The following is a 21,195-nucleotide window of genomic DNA, read 5'->3' on the forward strand; positions in this document are numbered from 1 at the left end:
CACTATATACTATAATGGGGTCCGTGTGCTTTTCGCACGGTCTCTGCTCGAGTCATGCAGACAGGAAAGTAGATCATGAACTACTTTCCTGTCCGCATGTTCTGTAAAGAAACCGTGCGTAAAGCACACGGACCCCATTATATAGTCTATGGGGTCCGTGTGCTTTCACTGCACACCGCTTGCCAATGCGTTCGGTAGTCCGTTCGGAAGGGTCCTCATGCGGACTCCCCCGAAAGGAATACTGACGCAGATGTGAACGAGACGTAAGTTCACAGGAGGTCAAACTTCATGGACTGGGTTCTGCTGACAGACTCCTTTAACATCATAAAGTAGGTAATAGACTAATATTGAGTGCCTGTGAAAAATGCTGTGTATATATTCTATATTATTTCTGTAGAGTTCTACTTTAGTTTCTCCGTATACTCACATTACTAATTATAAATAATGTCATTCCTCTCTAATTGAAGACGTGATCCCAGGCCAGATCCTGACTAATCCAACATGAGATCACTTCTCTCCATAACACATGAACCCATGCCCATTTTAAAGTGCACTTAAAAACCAGCCTGAGACGGATCAATAACCTCACGCTGACAATAAAAGTAATCACTAACACTTTGTATGTTTGGTTTTGATGACTAGTTTACATTATGGACTTCATTTTGTTACGGCCATCACTTGTTGGCTCGGTTCCTGGGGCTGAGATCTTCTGCTTACTGCACAGAAGTGACAAGAGGGAAATATATACTGCTGTAGATGAGCTGGGACGTCTGGTTGATATATGTATATGTGCAAGATATTTTTATAGAGTACAGTGTGTTACATCCGCACAGACTGTTGGAAAAAAAAGTGCAAGAAAAAAAATGCATCTTTTACACAATGTGTGGCCTTAGCCTTAAAGGGGTTGTACCAGACGTCGGACCCTAAGTGTCCCAGGCGTCGGACCCCCATCCATCTGACACTGGAAGGTCCCCTGAGTGCCCCTTGTCAATGAAGCCCCAGTAGGCTTGCATGACATTTTCTTCATTCACTTCTGTGGGACTACCAGAGATTGCAGTCCTGATAGCCACATAGCAGTGAATGGAGCACCCGTTATACAAGTGCACTGGTGCTTCATTCATATGGAGGAATTTTAGTCCTCTGTTCCCGTGATCCCTAGTGGTCCCAGCAGTCAAACCCCCAGCAATCTATCAGCAATGGCACAGACCCTATTTATGTTTTTCCGTGTAGCTTTTCAGGTTGCAACGTCTTATCTTGGATCCTTCACATTGCCGCTGGGTCAGCTTTTCTCTTTTTTTTTTTTTGTACAGCACGTTGGAATGTGGCGGAGCTATAAAGTCACAATACATTTTTGTTCTTCTCTCTCCATGCATATTTAGCCTATTCTACCTCAGCCAGAAATATTATAATAGTGTCCTAGAGAGGGCTGTGAACTTGGAGCTAGGAATGTCACTTGTAGAGTTAAAACAGGAAACTGCTGGAATTCCCATTCCCATTGTGTCTTCTGTGTACTGAGGGGCTGGGGGTGTTATTGGGCAGTGAATCACCCAGATACGCACTAGTGAGTGTAGACACATTCATCTGAGCAATGTCTAGAGGTGGACATTGACTATTGCATGTCCTTGTCAATTTCTTGCGTGTTCTGTAGGTGAACTAGTCGTTCTTGTATATCACTTGTAGTAATTCTATACAATGTTAATGTATTTCCCAAAACTGCAAATTCAATATACAATATATTGTTTATTTTTACCATTCTGCAATGTATTTTTTTTTTTGTTTTATTGCATTTTTGTGTATATACTTTCAGAAAAACACTGTTGCCAGTTAAAAGTCACTGGTGCATACCCACACTCCTCCCCTACAATGCCATGGGTGGATATTAGGATGCTATACAAGCCCCAAGGCCCTGGTAGTATACATTCAATAGGAAGTCAGTTTACGCCATACAGTATGTAAATCCACTGGAGTACAAGAAAGCATTGCAAAGGGGGCAGCTAACCCTCTATTGCTGAATTTGCATTGCAATTCATAGAGACATGGGCAGCCCCTGGGAATTCCTCTTTGGAAATCCTTATGAAAGTTTTCTATAGAAACTCAACAGTATTTAGAAAAGCAGATGGGGCTTATATTGTAAAGCGTTTTCTGGGATAATTAGAAAGTAACTGGGAGTCAGGAATGGGGTATAATACAGAAAGGAGATGATATTTACCTACCCCTATGCTTAGATGTCTGGCCTCAACAATCACAAGTTGGATACTAGTGATGTATCAGTATCCCGCATGTGACTGGACCATCATTGGCCTCAATCACCTAAGCCCATGCACTTACAACCCTTGCTGTCTAAGGACTTGAGAAAATTGGGGTGCGTCCGCAGCGTCTATTTTCCTGCACTGTGGAGATGGGATTCGCTAGAATCCCATCCACTATACAGTGACCGTAAAACTGCAGCGTTTATGCCATGTAGGGCCCCAGCCTTAAAGGGTTTTCCTTGTATTAGTAACAAGCTATTTGGAATTGTTCAGTACATGGTGGCCTCCCATACTCGGCTGCTTGCAGCCCAGGAAGGCTCCTACAGCAATCGGTGTATGTTCGTTCTGTCTGTTTTATATGTGGGTACCCTCGTAGTATACCACTTTCCTGACCTTGGCTAACCTATCCTGGTCTGAAATGGAAGTCTCTACTCTATAGCCTAATATAGAAGGCCTACATAGTAAATTTGCTCTATTGTTTTATGTTAGAATATTTTGCTGTGCTATAAATAAAGGGGATGTATGATATTAAGCATCTTATTGTTTCCCTTTAGCACAGTATTAACCATTACAACATGTTCCATCTGCTGCTAATATATTCACAGACAAAATATGCTTTATACGCTTTGTAATGACATTTTATTGAATAGTTGCCTTTTTATTTGGAACGTTCCTTCTGAAGGTATTTCCATATTGTGTTTCCAAACCTTTGCCTCCTCTTCCACTGTTGGTGTAGCTGCCGCCTGTCCATCATGGCCTTGTGTGTTCTCTGAGGGTGGTATGCTATGTCCACTTGTTATGATACCCAAGACTCCAGCTAGTGAGAAGACCGCTAATGCCCCTGCCATATATTTAGAGAAGGTGTAGATTTGCACCTCCTGCTGAAGTGAAGGGCGTGACCCATCTGTGATTACAGGATGTTGTTTTTTGGGCCCCGGTGATGATTTGTTTAAATTTGGATCCCAGACTTTGCTTCATTTCCTTTCAACTCTTCCTGACCTGCTAAAGCAATGGTCCACCATGTCAGCTTGTATGGCCTAGTCTCTAATGACTGTGACTGCTTCAAGGGATTGCTCAGCTAAAAAAACTGCTCAGAATGGGTTAAAATAATAGAAGAAGTCATACTCCCCTTGATGATTCCCCACCGCTCATTTACCTTTGTTCTCCAACGCTTTCACTAAGGGATAAAACTTAGAAGTTTTACGTTCATGTAACAAATGTTAGGCAACCTCTTTGACTCAAAAACATGGCTGCTTTCTTCTTCTCCAAAAGTGACCTGGGCTGGACGTATCCAGGAGCCAGGTACATGGGGCACCCAGAAATGGTACAACTAGCACCCTTATTTCTACTGAGGTGTATAAACTTTTGCATTGCTGCGCCATAGTGATTTCTGGAGAGGCCTATGTCCCGTAAAGGGGTGTTCCAGGCTAGGTAATGATACACTCCGCTTAGTAGGGCAAAGGGGGAGGATATGATAATGTGCTGTCCTGACAAGAAGAAGGATGAGGTGTATTGAATTTTTATCCTAAAATCTATTGTCTAGGGGGCAGTTTGATAGCCCTCTTATACATATGTAGATTATTAATGGCATGCACAGAAATTATATATGATCATCATTCACCACCTCCATGAACTCTATCACTTGGCATCCTTGAGTAGATTCCACTCCACTGATTCCAGCACAGTTGGAATTATTTCTCAAACCCCCCCCCCCCCACCACCACCACCATTCCTGAGCAATAATTTTTGTAAGTTTCAGCATCAGATTTACTAATTACACTTTCTACCATGCAGCCAAGGACCTCCCACCTGACAGTCTACAGTCTAATTAGCATATTGAAACTAACCACAGTTGATGCTCAGGAAATGCGAGAAGGTGGTGAACGGTCCTTACGAAGAGTGGATTTTCATGTGCCTGACTGATAAAATTCTCAGCACATTAGAGTACAAACTAATTGGAAGAGATTTTAGAAATCTCATCCTTGTGTTTCAGAAGATCTTCACTAGGTAAGAGAAGTATGATGTGGATTTTCATTGATACTTTGTGGTTATGAAATTATGGGTGAAATTTCCATTAGTCAAAAACCATTTAGAAAATTCAAAAACAACAAGGCTCTGTTCACACAATGGATCCCATTATAAATCTGTAGGGTCAAGCGGGCACTGGTGGTGTCATGTGATCTTCTATCCCATATAGGAGTATGGGAAGAAACCGGAGTACCCAAAGGAAACTCTCCCAAACACGGGGAGACCATACAAGCTCCTTGCAGGGTGTAGACCGGCCGGTATCCGTCCATTGTTATATTCTTGTTTCATAACTTGTGTTCCTGAGTTAGGAAAACATTTTTTGCATAAAAAGTTTAACTCCCCCAAGTCACAATAAAAAGCGATCACGATCTTTAAAATGTAATTGGATCGGACAAGAATTATTGCGGACAGGGAAGCGTTCTTCTAGTGACTTCTACCAGTTTAATTAAATTTTAGGATTTTAGTTTTTCCACTTTCTTTGCCTCAAGCAGCAAAAACAATTGATGCACGGAGCCAGCTGCTCATTCTGTTATAAGGTCTATATTTCTGTTGGCTTTTATGTTGTTTCTTTCCTTTTACAGTCATTGGAAAACAGAATGGGCGCAGTAACTCATGCCGTGCGCTTTATGAACCGAGCTTTTGTAGGATTTGCTGTAAAAATCTTTAAAATGATATAACAAGTCCGAGGCACATACTTATAGAATTACGTAGACATATGTAAAGGATGGCTGTTACAATAATGCCGATTATAAAAGTGTCTGCTGATATAATATAACACCTATGTAATGTGAATATTTTTGGAAATTTTATGACAGGTGAGATCATGATCATGGGGCACCTTGTTGAGCTTTTTAGTGATTGTGTCTCTATAGAGTTCCCATATATGTTTAGTGTTACGTTTTGCTAATGACGGTGTGAACCCCTGGATTACCGCCAGTAGTGAGCGCTCCATGTGAATAAAGCAATGATAGTCATGTTGGGCACCATTACCCGTTATTTCTTTGGGAAAGACTCACCCAATGGTTGGAGCCATAGGAATCAGACGCATTCTCTACCCTATGGTTAGTGGATGTGGCATTCGTGGTAAAACCCCTTTGATCTTCCATTTTCTCGCTGCTTAGTCTGGTCTACATAGGCATCTCTTAGGATATTAAAGGAGTTTTCCTTGTAAGTGATGGGATATTGTTATAATATGCATGGGGGCCTCCAATGCTGGACTCCTAGGTTCAAATCTGACCAAGGACAACATCTGCCTGGAGTACGTATGTCCTTCCATATTTACCTGGCTTTCCTCTAGGTTCTCCAGTTTCCTCCACACTCCAAAGACATACTGATAGGTAGCTTTGGTTCTGAAGGATCAGCAACCCTTCACACCCTCATATGGATCTACTGCAGCACCCTACACAACCATGGTAGCCCTAAAATGGGACAGTGATTGACAATATCTGTGGAATGTATTGGTGCTATACAAAATAAGCCGAACAAATAACGAATAAAATGCCATTACTTACAGACATGGGAAAATTAGACTACCAGGACCACAACCGATCCAAAGAAGTAACAAACTCAAAGCTAGCTAAGCACTATGGTGCACTGGTTGTGTAGGGTGCTGCAGTAGAGCCATGTGAGGGTGGGAAGGGTTGCTGACCCTTCATTGTCCAGGACTCTTAGGTCACTCCCATCATAATTTGATGGCATATTCTAATGTTATGCAACAAAATTAAAGGATGGGAATACCCCTTTAAGTAAAATAACCAAGCAGTTTAATTGGATATATTCCTTGGGAGTGAGGGGTCTTTCTAGGCTATGATGTTAGAACGGTATCCAAAATAAATATCTCTCCGCTTCCCTGGAGCTGTGAATCTTGGATATTGGGCTGACTTTTGTTTTTCAAGGAAGTTGGCAGATTTGAGGCTTTTACACTATCTGATATTATCTAGAGGAAAAAAGTGGGAAGCTTATAAATGTATGGCTTGGCACCCGAACGGAGAATCCCCATGTCCCGTTTCATAGACAGAAAGTCTGTCCAAACGTTCATATCTCTTGTTGATTTTGAAGTGGTAAAGGCAGGAGAGGACATAAAGTAAGTGTGTAAGGTTTATGCTTAGGGCAAAGGACCTAAAAGTCCCTTTTTTACCATGTTATTGCAGAGACTGTGTTCCGTCCCTGACAAGTGACTGAGTGAGTGACTGAGCATGTGTGTCCACCAGCACTCAGATCATTAGGTGGATGTACACATTGCAGTACACTTTGAACACTAGGTGGCACTATATTATATAGGCCAATGTCATAATGTTTCTCCAATCGTTTCTTAACAGCATGCAAATAAGATAAGATAATCCTTTAATAGTCCCAATTTCAGCATGTTACAGCAGCCTAGTAATACAGATACAGGATACTACACAGTAATATATTACGGAAGTAGACACATATATGCTGAGAAGAGAAGATATACTAGGAGTCCATAGCAGATAAGGAACAGAAGAAGAAAGAAGGAAGATGTCATAGTCATATTCATTCAGTTTTCTGTGCAGAGTGATCTTCGCTTGGTCTGATGTAGATTATACAGCCTGATCGCGGTTGGAAGGAAGGACTTGCGATAGCGCTCCTTCTCACACTTGGGGTGAAGCAGACGGTCACTTACAGTGCTGTCAAGTGCCATCAAGGTCCCATACATGGGGTGGGATTTGTTCTCCAGCATGGAGGTCACCACACACAGTATACTTCTGTCACCCACCACCTGTACTGAGTCTAGGGGCTCCCCAGGACAGAGCTGGCCCTTCTGATCAGCCTGTCAAGTCTATTTCTGTCCCTGGTTGATATACTGCTCCCCCAGCAGGCCACACTGGAAAAGATGGCTGAAGCAACCACAGAGTTGAAAAAGGCCCTAAGAAGTGTCCCCTGGACTCCGAAGGCCCTCAGTCTCATAAGCAGGTAGAGTCTGCTTTGGCCCCTTCTGTGCAGCGCCTCCAGGTGATCAGCCCAGTCCAGCTTATTATTGAGGAGCACACCCAGATACTTATAGGTCCTGACTATCTCAATACATGTCCCTTGGATCTCTACCGGGGTCGGAGCACTTCTCCGTTTACTAAAGTCCACCACCATCTCCTTGGTCTTCCCAGCATTAATCCTGAGGTGGTTCTGCTGGCACCATTCAACAAAGTCCTGGTTTAAGTCTCTGTATTCCCTATCGTCGCCATCAGTGATAAGGCCGACTAAAGCAGAGTCATCGGAGTACTTCTGTAAGTAACAGCTGGATGAGTTGTGCCTAAAGTCAGCAGTGTACAGTGTGAAGAGAAATGGGGCAAACATCACTAATTTTTGATAATCTCAATCTCTCTGATGGTGGGATAACCCTTTTACATGTTATATTAGCAATTACTTAAAGGATTTGTGCAGAATTGTATCCTTACGATAGGCCAGACGTATCTGATAAAGGTGGCTGACAGCCCATCCCTGCACATATGAACTGTTCATGGGTATTACCTGCCCCAGTGCTATACAGTGTCCGGAGCCAGAAGCAGACAACACTGTGACCTGCATAGTAGTTGGGTCCATTGCTGCAGCTCAGCTCTCAGATATGCTGCTCTTCCCTTCTAATGTTAGGGCTCATACTAATGGCTCTTGTATTGGGGCACACACAGTCCCTACATCTCCATACTACAGAAGGTAGACATTTTTGCCTATATTATAGCATTCTATGAAGCATGCTTCCATATAGGATCAGAGGTATAGCAAATTACCTTCGTCGCCCCATAGACTTCTATAGGTGTTGTATTACAGCAAAGCGAATGGGGCATTTAGGGTGGAATTATTATATAACAATGACCCCCTAGTTTCTATCTAAAGGTTATTTAGTGGTGTGTAAGCAATGTAGCAGAACTATAATTGTAAGTTGTCGTTCTGAAATACATTATAGCTAAGTAGATAATGGTCGGTTACATCACTATGCTATAATGCCTGTTTCCCATGCCGGCTCGCTCACATATTTCCACCTCCTGGAGCCTTATTGAGTTGAGTGCTGGTAATCGCTTACCCTGTAGCTCGCACGCTTCCTGCTATTACAGGAAAGCTTTCATTGAGGAGGAACTAGCTGTGTCGTGCTCTATGTAATGTACTAATAGGCCATATCTGCGTTCTACCCACCATAAGGTAAGGGTTGTCTTACAGCTGTGAACTATAGGTTAAGTTGTAGACCATCTGTCATATAGCTTTATCGTTGAGTGCAAGGCAGACTATTCACCACTGCGGTAGGTTCTTACCTGTAAGTTAGCTAGGGTAAATTTGGCTGAAATGACTATGGGACCAAGAACAACTTTCACAAAGCAATGATGGTAAGCAGAAAAACTCTGAATATACCCAATGGAGGGGGAAAAGCAACACTTCTAGATGCAACAGTCACAAGAAAGTCAGAGAAACCCAACTTCAGACCACAAACAACTAAAAATGAATGGAAGACGTTGCATGCACACAAAGAATGATTGACTCTATCAATACATAAGCAATGTTTGGACTTGCATGGAGGGCTTTCCATCCAATATGTATGGTGGAGGTCTGACTTTTCCTTTGAGAGGGATAGAAGGATCAGGCAGTTATCTGTTCCCCATTGACTTCAGTGGGGTGTAGTTCCATAATAGAACCTGCTCTATAATCATCGGAACGTAACATTGGACGCCCCTTTGGGAGAGACACAACCTGCACACTAAGTTGCGTGTATGAGGCCTTTGAGTTGCTTTACTGCCCATGTTTGACCATTTATGAAGACGTTGGGGTGCGTCCAAACAGAAGAGTTGGTGGTTTGTCCTTCTGCCTCCAGTGCTCCGGAGATAACTGACAGAGTTTCTGACACCAGCTTATGTCTCTTTCCCCATTCAGAATACACGTATACTTGACTGAAACAGTGTAGCCATGTGCATGGAAGCCAACATCTATCCAATATGTATCCAAGAGGTTTTATGTGTTTTCATGGTGTCTTGTAGGATCTAAAGCTTGAGTATCAATAGGTCTTTGATTTCTCCCTTTTAGAACAAAGTACTTCTTTAGTAAGAACTATAGACCTTTTCCTGTATCTATGGGAGGCAGAAGGTAACGCAGGCTCTGTTGTACCCGCTGGAGTCCTACGTTCACATCTATACTAATCAGTCCATCTCTTTTACTACAGAAAGGAAATCTGATCTGCCGACTTCCATTTCCTTTCCCATTTGCAAAAATAAAATGACTTGGAATGGGACAAAAGTAAATTTTTCAGTTTTTGAAATGTTAAAAGCAGGAGGGAAGCCATAGGGTGTGATGTGCTGCAGCCTGATACACTCTTACAGATGCTTGTGATTACATCCTCCGCAAACCATTGTCGGAAAGCTTCATCCGATTTCCAATGGCTGTCGAGTAGCAGATGTGGAATTAGGTTTCAAACAAAGTGCGTATGTAATAGTTTACATGTGGGTAGAAACACATAACATCAGACTGGTTGTAGGGGAAAATGAACAACATGGCCACTTTATTCCTATTACAAATCAATGCAGAGTCTTACTGCGGGTCTAATCTATAAAACCTGTATGTCTTGTATGATTAACATTAGATACATCAAGTTGTGTACTTTCATGGTAGAAAAGCTAAGCTGCAGTAATCTGACTCGGCACTACACAGAGACAGGACCTATTCTTGTGCTCCATTCTCTGTATTGGTTCTGGTGCCTTTGCTTGCTGTGAACAGCTGATCAGTGAGGTACTGGGTAGTGGACCCCCACCAATCTAATACTGGTGACTTATCTTAAAGGGGTTGTCCAATTTCAGACCAATATTGAGAGACAAATGTTATTGTTTGTATAATGAGAATTTCTGCAATTTTCCAATATACTTTGTGCATCAGTTCTTCATAGTTTTCTAGATCTCTGCTTGCGGTCATTGATTCTGCTTAAACCCAGTGGATAAAAATCATTCTATGTTCATGTGATACACGGTTCACGGTCACGTGATGTGCCATCCGTGGTCATGTGATGAACTCACAGGTGCACAGCTCATTATAGTCACAGCAAAGTAATTATCTGCCCGGTAACTAGCTGTGCACCTGTGTGTTCATCATGTGACCATGTTCGTATATCACATGACCATGGACCGTATATCACATGACCATGTACCGTATATCACATGACCATGGGCCGTATATCACATGACCATGGGCCGTATAACACATGACCATGGGCTGATTTTTATCCACTGGAAGTAAACAATGAGTTGATACAGAAAGTATATTGGAGAATTGTGGAAGTTTTCATTATACAAACATACACATTAGGGAGAGTGTGTGCCTACATAGGCGTACTGAGACTTACAAGTCATTCCTGCTCCGCTAGGGATTCTGGGTAAAAAATATGCAAATCTATTCTCCAGGATGTAATTAGGAGAACAGTCCCTCTGTATGCTGCCCTCTAGAGGGCAGCCTCCTTAACATCATGCATGACTCAGTTAATAAGCCTACTAACCTGATGCGGATTTAATTGCCAAATTAGTATTTCTATTCCAAAAGGAACAGATTCCCAGCTATGGACAGTGCTGTTTTGGCCTATTGGGCCATCCTCAGCATAGCATAGGGATACTGATTTGGTAGAGTGAGAGACTATAGACCAGGGTCAGGGGATAATCATACACATTAGGGAGAGTGTATGATAATGTGTATGATTATCCCCTGACCCTGGTCTATATTCTCTCGCTCTGCCAAATCAGTATCCCTGCGCTATGCTGAGGAGGTCCAAAAGACCGAAACAGCGCTGTCCATAGCTGGGAATCTGTTCCTTTTGGAATAGAAATACTAATTTGGCAATTAAATCCGCATCATGTTAGTAGGCTTATTAACTGAGTCATGCATGATGTTAAGGAGGCTGCCCTCTAGAGGGCGGCACACAGAGTGCACTGTTCTCCTAATTACATCCTGGAGAATAGATTTGCTTATTTTATACAAACAGTAACATTTGTCTCTCAATATTGGTCTAAAACTGGACAACCCCTTTTAGGCAAGTCATCAGTACCAGATTGGTGGGGGGGTCCAATTTCTGCACATAACCTAGCTTCAGACTACATTCACACGAAGTGAATACTGGCTATGTGATGTCAGTGAATGGCGGATTTAGCAGCAGAGAGCACCTCTTCCTCCTCCGCCGTCAAAGGGACATCCAGAGCCTCGGCACCTGCAGGATCAAGAGTGTTAGTGATACCTGACAGGAACACCTCGGGTTCATCTTCGTCAGTGGGCCTCTGGGAGTAGAGGTCGCAATAGTAGTTTCTAACAACTCCCATCACTTCCTGCTTCCCCCTTTGGATGTTGCTGTCCGCATCCCTCATCTCTGTCTCTGGTGTGTGGCCTGCATGGGGTTTCCTGAAAAAGAATGAGTTACGTTTCTCACCCTTCTCCAGGTACTCCACCTTGGAACAGAAGATGACATGCTGAGCTTCTTTCTCAAAGTGCCTCTTGAGGCCCCTCTTGTCATCCGGAAGCATTTCCCTGACGTCCCAGCCGCAGCGTTCGAGGTCCATCAAGGAGCTGAGCTGACGCTGCATCCCCTTCAAGTCCCTCTTGCGCTGTGACGCCTCCTGGCATCCCTTCACCTGGAAGAAATAACGGATTTGGACTTTAACATATTCCCACCAATCAGCGACACTCCTGTAAAAGAAACGGTCATTACGTCAACACAAATAAGCATCCTGAAGTTCCTCCACTGTCTTCTGGTCTTCCTGCATGGCACAATTCAACTTACAGGAGCCTGGGCCAGGAGAAAAACCATGACCGAGAGCACCCTCGAAGAGAATGGTCCCTGTGGTCAGAGAAGAAGCGCCTTACCTGTGTGACTGACCAAGAGGTGAACACAAAGTCAATACTGGAGCGCAGTGAGCCATCTGGGTGGCACCAAATGTAGTTCACTAACTTTAATTTTGTTGGTCTGTTGTCACAGGCCGTGAAAGTATAGGCCATTTTAAGGGATCCCTCCATACACTTAAATGCATGGGGGATCTATGAAAACGGAAGCCCCTCGGATACAAGATGGCCATGAAATATGGACGTTTTTTGCTGCTGTTTTGTACCTCTTTTGTTTGATTCTAGCCTAAGACCACCACCCAATATACTGATACTAATAACTGATTTTACAGTGTTAAAATAGCTTAAATATCTTATATAACATAGGGCGGTATGCATAGTACTATAAACATCAAAGTGGAAAGTTCTTAATTTTTGGAATAAAATTGAAGGCCTTTATTTCGGAACACTAGACAGACCATCACTTTTAGTGTTTATAGCAATGTGGAATATTACCGTACCATGTGTTCAGCATTATCTTGCTCCTTCTTTTAATTTAATACCACAGTAGTTCTCATAGCCAGTAGTATTTAGGAAAAACTCTAAAATTGCCACTTTTTGTAATGAGGTCCAGAGTCGTCTGGTGCGTTGAATATAAATCTGTATCCTTATTGTCTTTTTATACATGCACTTTATTACTTGGCTTCTGAGGTAGGGTACATTATAACTAGCTATAATACGGCTCAGATTTTCAGCAGTACCTATTGTTCGTTCTGCAATGTATAATAAAGTTTAGTGGATAATATTTTTGGACGAGCGGCTTGGTAATGTGTGCTGATCACGCTGTGCACCATTAGGCGGAATGTTTTCGGAGCATTGTTTTGATTGGGTCTTTGTAAACATGGAAAGAATGCTACGTGGAAGTGTTTATAGCCTGGTTTATGGTGAGGGAAGCTTGACTTTCTGATGTTATACCATGGAACATGACCCATATGTGCTTCTTAAAAGCATGGAACAATAAAACAAAGCCAATGTTCTCAGTTTTAATGGAGTTCTTATGAGATCTGTCAATGTTTGTCTGCGTTCCTTTTATTGTATTAATGTCCATAATTGACCATTATCTTAATGGAGGTTGTAAGTCAGAACTAGCCCTAGAAGTTTACTGAATGTCCATATTGTAAGTATTGAGGAGTAAAGTGCATTTACCAATAAAATTTACAAGTCTCTTAGACTAAGACTGTAATGGAGAAGGCCCTTAAACTTAAGCTGTTGTCAGTGTACCTTATTTTGGGGGGTTACTTGAGATTGAGAATGTGCTACCTAAAATTGTATTAGGAAATCTAAGATGCCATATTATAGGTTGGGATATATACTGAGATTTGGATTGTTGTCTACCAGATCATAGGTTTTCAAACCACTGGTGGCGGGTTTAAGTTGTTCACACGGGCTTTGCATTGACTTAATGGGGTTGCCCATATAAACCTAGAGTGTATATGAAACAAAAGTCCTACTTCCTATCCCTGAAGCTCCATTGTACAGCCCTGATCCCCATTCTATCTCGGCTTCAGTTCCCGGCTAGACCGGAAGAAAAGCGGCTCACAAAATCTGAGTTATACAAATATTGAGTCTACTGATTGGTCTCAGTGGTGAAGTCAACCTCGCCACTTCCAGTGTGGTGAGCCCCAGAACTGTAGGGGGTCCACCCCACCATGGCCACTCCTGTGTTTGGTATGATTCATGGAGAACTCCTTTAGGCTAAGGCCCCACATTACAGAAAAGCTACCTTTTTGGTTGCAGATTTTTCTGTGTTTTTTTTTTAGCCAAAGCCAAGGGTGACTACAAAAAGAATGGGGAATGTATAGAAAGCTCTTATACTTCTCCCTTCCTCTCAATTCATTATGTATAGCCTTATACATTACTGAGCTCAGCGTATCCAATCCCTTTTCTCCACGACATAGGCTGAATGAACAGCGACCAAACATCCAATACACTTTAGATGGTCAGCTGGACCCAACTAAATTTGGAGGCATGGCCGATCCTGTTCCTATGTGTATGAATTGTTATAGTCCATACACATCGTGAAGATCTACAAGTCAGTACAAAGTTGAGAGTAGAATAATTTAGTAAGTCATACTATTTATTCAGAGGATGGTTTGGATTTGTAATATATAATTCATAGTATTTTGCTTGGTTGAGTTTCAGATAGCAGTATATGAGCCCCATCTCCATCGGGTTGGCTCCCCAGCGTCTTGACATTTGAGCCTTGTCAGATCTCTCATGGCTTCCTCTTTCCAAACACTCTCACTACCTTCCATGCTTAATTGGATTTTAACACTACTTCCGGCACAGTCATCTGGAAACTATTGAGAAACTTTTTTTTTTGTTTGCATAATTGCTAATTGTGGTTTAGACAGTCGGTAAGGTTTGTTATATCATTGGGACTAAAGAAATCTCATCCCACATTTTGTTTCTACACTCTCATGTGTCTGTATGTGGCTTGTTTTATTAATTGAGTCGGCTGAGTCCTCAGAACCCTGGCTACAGCAACGCTACGTTTCCCTGCAAGGCACTGGAACGTTATGGGAATATCACAATACACTACAAATGTTTCCCTACAGAAGAAAGCCAAACCGGGGGAGATTCACATTGTTATTCTTTTTATTGTTTTGTTAAATTCTGTGCAAAATTCACAATGCATTTCTATGAAGTCTAGGTGACGCTAAATTGTAGCACTGTGGCAGATTTTTTTTTCTTTACGTGGCCTGTACACCAGTTCTGATTCACATGCCATGATAAATAAGCCCCTATACATTTCCCATTCCTTTTATTTTTTGTATATGAAATTGGGCCCAGGGCATGTGTGCCAACAACAAATGGTGACATTGTTGGATACGAACATCTGACTGTTTTGGTGAAGGAAAATTAGTTTCCTAAGGATAAATTCACATGGAGCAAATCAGCATTGGTACAGAAAATACACATTGCTGGAGCTAAATCTGGAGCTAAGGCCTCGTTCACATCTGCGTTGGTATTCTGTCCGAGGGAGTCCACATGAGGACCTCCCCGAACGGAATACCAGATACAACTGCAAGCGGTGTGCTTGTGAAAGCACAGGGACTCCATAGACTATAATGGGGTCCGTGTGCTTGCCGCCAGATCTCCGCAGGGATCATGCGGACAGGAAGTAGTTCACAATCTACTTTCCTGTCCGTATGATTTGTGCGGGCAGCGCACGGCAAGCACACGGACCTCATTATAGTCTATGGGGTCCATGTGCTTTCACTGGCACACCGCTTGCAGTTGCATTCGGTATTCCGTTCAGGGGGTTCCCATGTGGACTCCCCTGGATGGAATACCAATGCAGATGTGAACGAGGCCTAAGAAATGGTCTACTGCCATGGTTTGCAGTATTGACTGGCTAATCTCTGTGTGTAGTTTTTTTTGCACTGAAAGCACAGCAAGATGGCGTCTGCAGCTTCTTTTCCCTATGATACGGTAGTATATGAACTATGGTGTGATTACCTATTGCGACTAATAAGGGACAGCAGAAAGGGTTCCTTCACATTGATATCCCCATTAAAAAGCTTTTTGGACATACCCTTAGGCCCCTTGCAATCGACCATGGTGTGGATCAGTGTGTTATCTGTGTATTTTATGGATAGCACACTGATCCATTCTTTTCTATGGGCCCGTACATATGACCGTGAGTTTTGTGCCCCGTATTTCCGTGGCTCCTATTCTTTTAATGAAAGTAACCCTGGAAGCACGGCGCGTACATGGGCGGCACATGTGAACATCACCGTGTCCCCCATCTGCAGCCCATGCTTTTAGTTCACCGCATAAGTCTTGCAGAATAGCAAAATTTAGTTTTTAACTCCTATGTAAGCAGGATATAGATCGTCTGTCTGTTTCTGCAATATCTAAAGAGCATGACTAATGTTTTGGGGATTTTCATGTTGCTGTGTATTATTTTATAAGCCGAGCATGGCTTGTTCTGTTATACTGGGCTAGTCTGTGTTTTCTATCTGTGAAAATAATAAGAAATGTTGGCTGGAAAAACTCTGCAAGATAAGCGACCTGGATGTATGAGATCTACAGAAAAGGGTCTGGACCTAAGGAGAGGCCACATGAGTGATGTCTCTAAAAACAAAAGATAAAACTGAGCTAACAAAAAACTTTATATTTATGGCTATAGTTGTCTTGGGAAATTGTCAAGGTAGAAATATTGCACTACTTTATTGAGAAATACTTGGCCAGTCAACCAAGTATAAAGCAACAGACCATGTGGAGGTAGAGATTATCATTCTAACCTATGGGACACTGGAAAGCCCAGACCGCGAGTAGAGAGGCTCATTGGATACACAAGCCATTCCCATACAGGGGTATAGCTATATGGGGTGCAGTGGTATCAGTCACTACGGGGCCCTGTGACCCCAATCCTCTGCTACACAAAATGTACTAGTGTCCTAAAAGCGCAAGGTAGGAAGGGGCCAAATCTAGGTTGTGTTTGAGAGGCCCAGCTGTGACACCAGTGAGCAAATCTTCTGCAGGATATCATATGGGAAATGTATACCTCCATGCCCTACCATATCTCCTCTAGTATCCAGGCTGGAGACACCCAACAGAATACTTTGAGCTTTTGAGGTACCTGAACGACAGAGAGCCGGACCACGGTTAAAGGGATTCTATCGTTAAAATGACATTTTTTGTCCCTAACACGTAGGTATAACCTTAAGAAAGGCTATTCTTCTCCTACCTTTAGACGTCTTCTCTGCTCCGCCGTTCCGTAGAAATCCCGTTTTTTTCCTTCAGTATGGAAATGAGGTCTCTTGCAGCACTAGGGGTGGTCCGAGGCCCAAAGACAGAGCCGACTGCACATGTGTAGAAGTTTGACCCCAGCTCAAGAAGAAGACACGGAGAGAGGCCATTCCAGACGAAGATCGAGTCGGCGCTGGAGATTTCTTTTGCAGCATTGGGGACAGCCGCAGTACCGTTTGAGCGCCCTCAGTGCTGCAAGAAAACCGGGATTGCTACCGAACGGTGGCGCGGACAACACATCTAAAGGTAGGAGACAAATCGCCTTTCTTAAGGCTATTCCTACATGTCAGGGACAAAAAATGTCATTTTAATGATAGAATCCCTTTAAAGGCGGAACTCATTGACTAAAATGGGGTCCACTGGATGTCCGCTGTTTCCAAGATAAAAGCAACGGAGAGAAAAGTCCTCCATGCAGGATTTTTCTCTCTGCCAATTTTTGCGATGGGGTCTCTGGCACAGACGTGACCCCATCCTAATACTGTAATCACTTATATACATCATCATTACTTTCACACATAGAACGTTTCGTTCCATTCCACAACTCCTTGTATTATTTATATTGTGAATGTGTATTACATTTTATATTTACATATGCTACAGATTTTTTTGCAATGAAAACAATATGGCAGATACATTGTTCATGCCTGTTATTTTGTGCATTGCAAACATTTTTTTCCCATTTTTGACTTTTTTTTCCCCTCAGCAGGATACTACATACTTAAAGGTCATGCTGATGTAGAAACAGGCTCTTCCATTTAGAGGAAGTCAGTAGGACAAGTTCAGGATAATAGTAGCACGGACGCCGTATGGTTATCTGCATCATCTGCCACATATTTCTTTTATTTGGTGTTGCAGCAAAGCCCATATGTGGAAGCGGTTAAGATCAGTATCGTCCATACAGAAGCATTTAGTGCTAGGACTTAGGCAGGATCCCTTTGTGAATGAGCTCATATGCCAGTGTTTTTATTTTATCCATGCTTTGCCTTGACACATTGCAACGTCCACATCCAGCAATAGGGCAATTGATCGAAACCATCATGTGACCACTGAATGTGAAGTGACACTAGACATCACATTACCACAATATACGTTGCGGGAATCCAATCTGCTGGGAGTTGTAGTCCAGCTAGATAGCATTAAACTATACTTAGCCATTTTTCTAACTTTGCAGATCCGTGAAATGTAATAAACAGAGGAGTTTCCTTACACATTGTTTTTGACGTGCCGTCGGAAAGGAAATCTCTTTTCCATGCCGGCTATGGCTGCGTGCTGTAATACAACCTTTTTAATGAGATGTTTGCAAATGCCATAGCAGTCTGTGTAATCCCCGGATTATCTAGGTAGGCTTCCAATGTGATACGTGGCAGATCTGCCTCTGTTTAATAGGTCATAAGGTAGCGGAGAGGATCGAAGTATTGTGACCTCAGATATATTATGTAAGGGTATAATATAATTCAAGGATTTTGTGGACTGTTTTTGTGTTACAGTTCAGCCTCTTGAGCTGCAGTACCAGACACAACCTATGGTCAAGAGTGGTGCTTTCTCTTACACAGCTGTTTAGAATCACTTTTAACTTCTTTAAATGTTGTTTTTGTTGTGTTGTAGATTGGACCATCCTATAAGCACTTAGATATAGAAAGCCTCTATAGTACAGTTGTTATAGTTATTATTTTCTTTTTTAGGAATGACTGATGAAGCGTTATTTCCGTGACTGACGCTGCGGACATGTTCTGAGTGATGCTAAAGGTAAGATGCTTTAACTAGTAATATTTTTCCTACTACTGACAGGTGTCATTCTGGGGTACACGTAACTTTAAGAGCTGATGTATTACTGTTGGTCTTATCCTTGAAGAACCTTCCAGTATAAAACTGGTGGAAACTAGAGATGAGCGAACACTGTTCGGATCAGCCGTTCCGAACAGCTCCCTTAGAACTGAATGGAAGGACCTGGCACGGCGGCCAGCCGCCGGCAAAGTGTACGTGCCAGGTGCTCCCATTCATTTCTATGGGAGCGTGCTGTTCGGAACGGCTGATCTGAACAGTGTTCGCTCATCTCTAGGGAAAACCATGCGGACCCAGTATAGTCTATGACAGTGATGGCAAACCTTGTAGAGACTGAGTGCCTAAACTGCAACCCAAAACCCACTAATTTATCACAAAGTGCCAACACAGCAATTTAACCTTAATACCGAGCGGATCCAGAATTGTGGTCTGTAATAATATCATTTGTCTGCTAGAAAACAGATACTGTTTGTTTTTAAAAACCTGAATGATAGTGTAAACCTAGTGATAGCTGTGATCCTCTTAGTGGCTGTGAGGGCCCGTTCACACGGGAATAGAGGGGGCTGATTATGGTGCGTAATCCACGTCATAATCCGCCCCCTCACAATGGTGGTCTATGGAGACCGCCAGGCTACTTTTTTCTGTGAGCGGCAACATGCCCTCTCTTCAGGCAGATTCCGCGGCTCGTTGAGCAACCGGAAGCAACCTCCAGAGTCGGCCCATTCATTTGAGCCAACTCCGGAGGAGGAAGCCGCGACTGTCGTGGCAGGCGGGTTTTGACCCGGGAGTCACCCTCGGTGCCAAAATCCACCAATCTGCTCCTGGTGTGAACTTAGCCTGACTGCCCCCTGCACAGGTCACAGAAAACTCTGCTATAGAAGTCAATAAGTTCTGCTCCAGGCTGTTGTGTCTGCAGCCCAGGATCCATCTCCAGGAAACGGCAAGTCACAGGTTATTTTAGGCTTGGTTGGAGTTGTACGATTTTTATTTTTATAAGTAAAGATAGTAAAATGAAAAGAATATCTCGAAAAATTCTTAAAATATATGTTAAACAATAGGTCATTTCCTTTTCGATGCATTCCTTTTCAACCTCGTTATTGATAATAGGAGTAAATATAGGGACTTGTGTAGGGATCACAAAGACAACAATTTTACCACTTAGTCCTGCAAAGCAGCGATGACTTGGATCTGAAATTTCTGGTCATTATTAGTGATATCTGTCGTCCCGTTTAGGCTGGGCCTATGAGACCGTCTGACATCTGAAAAGATAACAATATCCCGCGTCCCGCTGCTTCTATGAACTGTTATTTTAGATCAGAGATTTGCCTGGTAACAGATCAGTCTGTCTACAAGCTCCCGCAGATATCTGTTTAATCCCTCCTAATAAATCTTTGCTATTTTCATGGCCCCAGTTATGTGGAGGCCAAGATTTGGGATAAGGGCAACCCTGGAGCGCCCTGTGTGACAGACAGTGCAAATCATGCATGCCTGACACATCAAAGGCTGCGGAGTGCTGATGTGGGGCAAAGCTTACGAGGTGGGGATTAATGTGTGAGCACAATCTCCCTAACCTAATAACCCCGCACAAAGCAATACCATAGCCTTGTTTGTCCAGCCTCGGATATGGAGCTGCTACGAATGTTCTTTGGCTGCTGTTGTTGAAGGGGATCTTCTCGGGGCGTCCCTTTGTCTTTAGTAACAACACTTACTTGGTGTTTTTTCCATTGCTGTGCTACTTTCGGGTTGGGCACCAAAGGTGTTTCTTGTCACTTTCAAGATATCAAAAATGAAGACAGTAAAGAGGATTTGTGTATATATATATATATATATATATATATATTACGTTTCAATTTTTTTTCCGTCTAAACATGACCCACGTGTGTCAGAGCTTTACGTATTAAAGGGGTTTTCCAGGCTAAAAATATTGGCTACTGAACCTAAGGATAGGTTATCAAAATCAGATTGGGTAGCGCCATCAATCAGTTGTTCTCAGCAGGTGATACCCGGAGAATGGGACAGGAAGCAGACAGCACTGTTCTCAGTGTAGTGGCCAGACCAGGTACTGCAACTCATCTATTGTTCACTTTAGTGGTAGCTGCTTTGACTGAGTTTAGCCACTACATAGGCAACGGAGCTGAGAACAGCTAATTGAAAGGGGTGCCCGATGTCAGAACCCTACCCATCTGATATGGATGGCCTATCTATCCGTAGGGTAGGTCATGATTGTTTGTAGCCCGGAAAATCCCTTTAGACTAAGGCCCTATATAGCGTAAATGCATTGAGAATAACCCCTTTAAGGATGGCTAAACCCAATGGACTGGCCAACCATCTAGTGTGTATGAAGGTGACCTGTCCTTCCTCTGACAGTGGATGCTAATGGGTGGGGGTGGGAGGAATTGGGCTGAATGTTAACATGCCCATTCTCTCTCTCTCTCTCTTTTTTTTTTTGCAGGGGAGTGCCTAAACAGTAGATGTCTGAGATAAAAATCATTGGCCATCTTGGATTTTAGCTTGCCAGCTATGAGTGGCA

The 21,195-nt window shown here is 42.8% G+C and overlaps 1 protein-coding gene across 1 annotated transcript in view; it reads left to right on the forward strand.

The window, feature by feature from the left end:
• Positions 1-21,195, forward strand: part of LHFPL2 (LHFPL tetraspan subfamily member 2) — an 84,623-nt gene that overhangs the window by 13,637 nt on the left and 49,791 nt on the right. Inside the window, exon 2 of the mRNA XM_075270338.1 lies at positions 18,566-18,629. The gene's annotated coding sequence lies outside the window, so the exon portion shown is untranslated. The remainder of the gene's footprint in view (positions 1-18,565; positions 18,630-21,195) is intronic.

Source organism: Leptodactylus fuscus, chromosome 1 (assembly GCF_031893055.1).
Source record: "Leptodactylus fuscus isolate aLepFus1 chromosome 1, aLepFus1.hap2, whole genome shotgun sequence".
Classification (NCBI taxonomy): Eukaryota; Metazoa; Chordata; class Amphibia; order Anura; family Leptodactylidae; genus Leptodactylus; species Leptodactylus fuscus.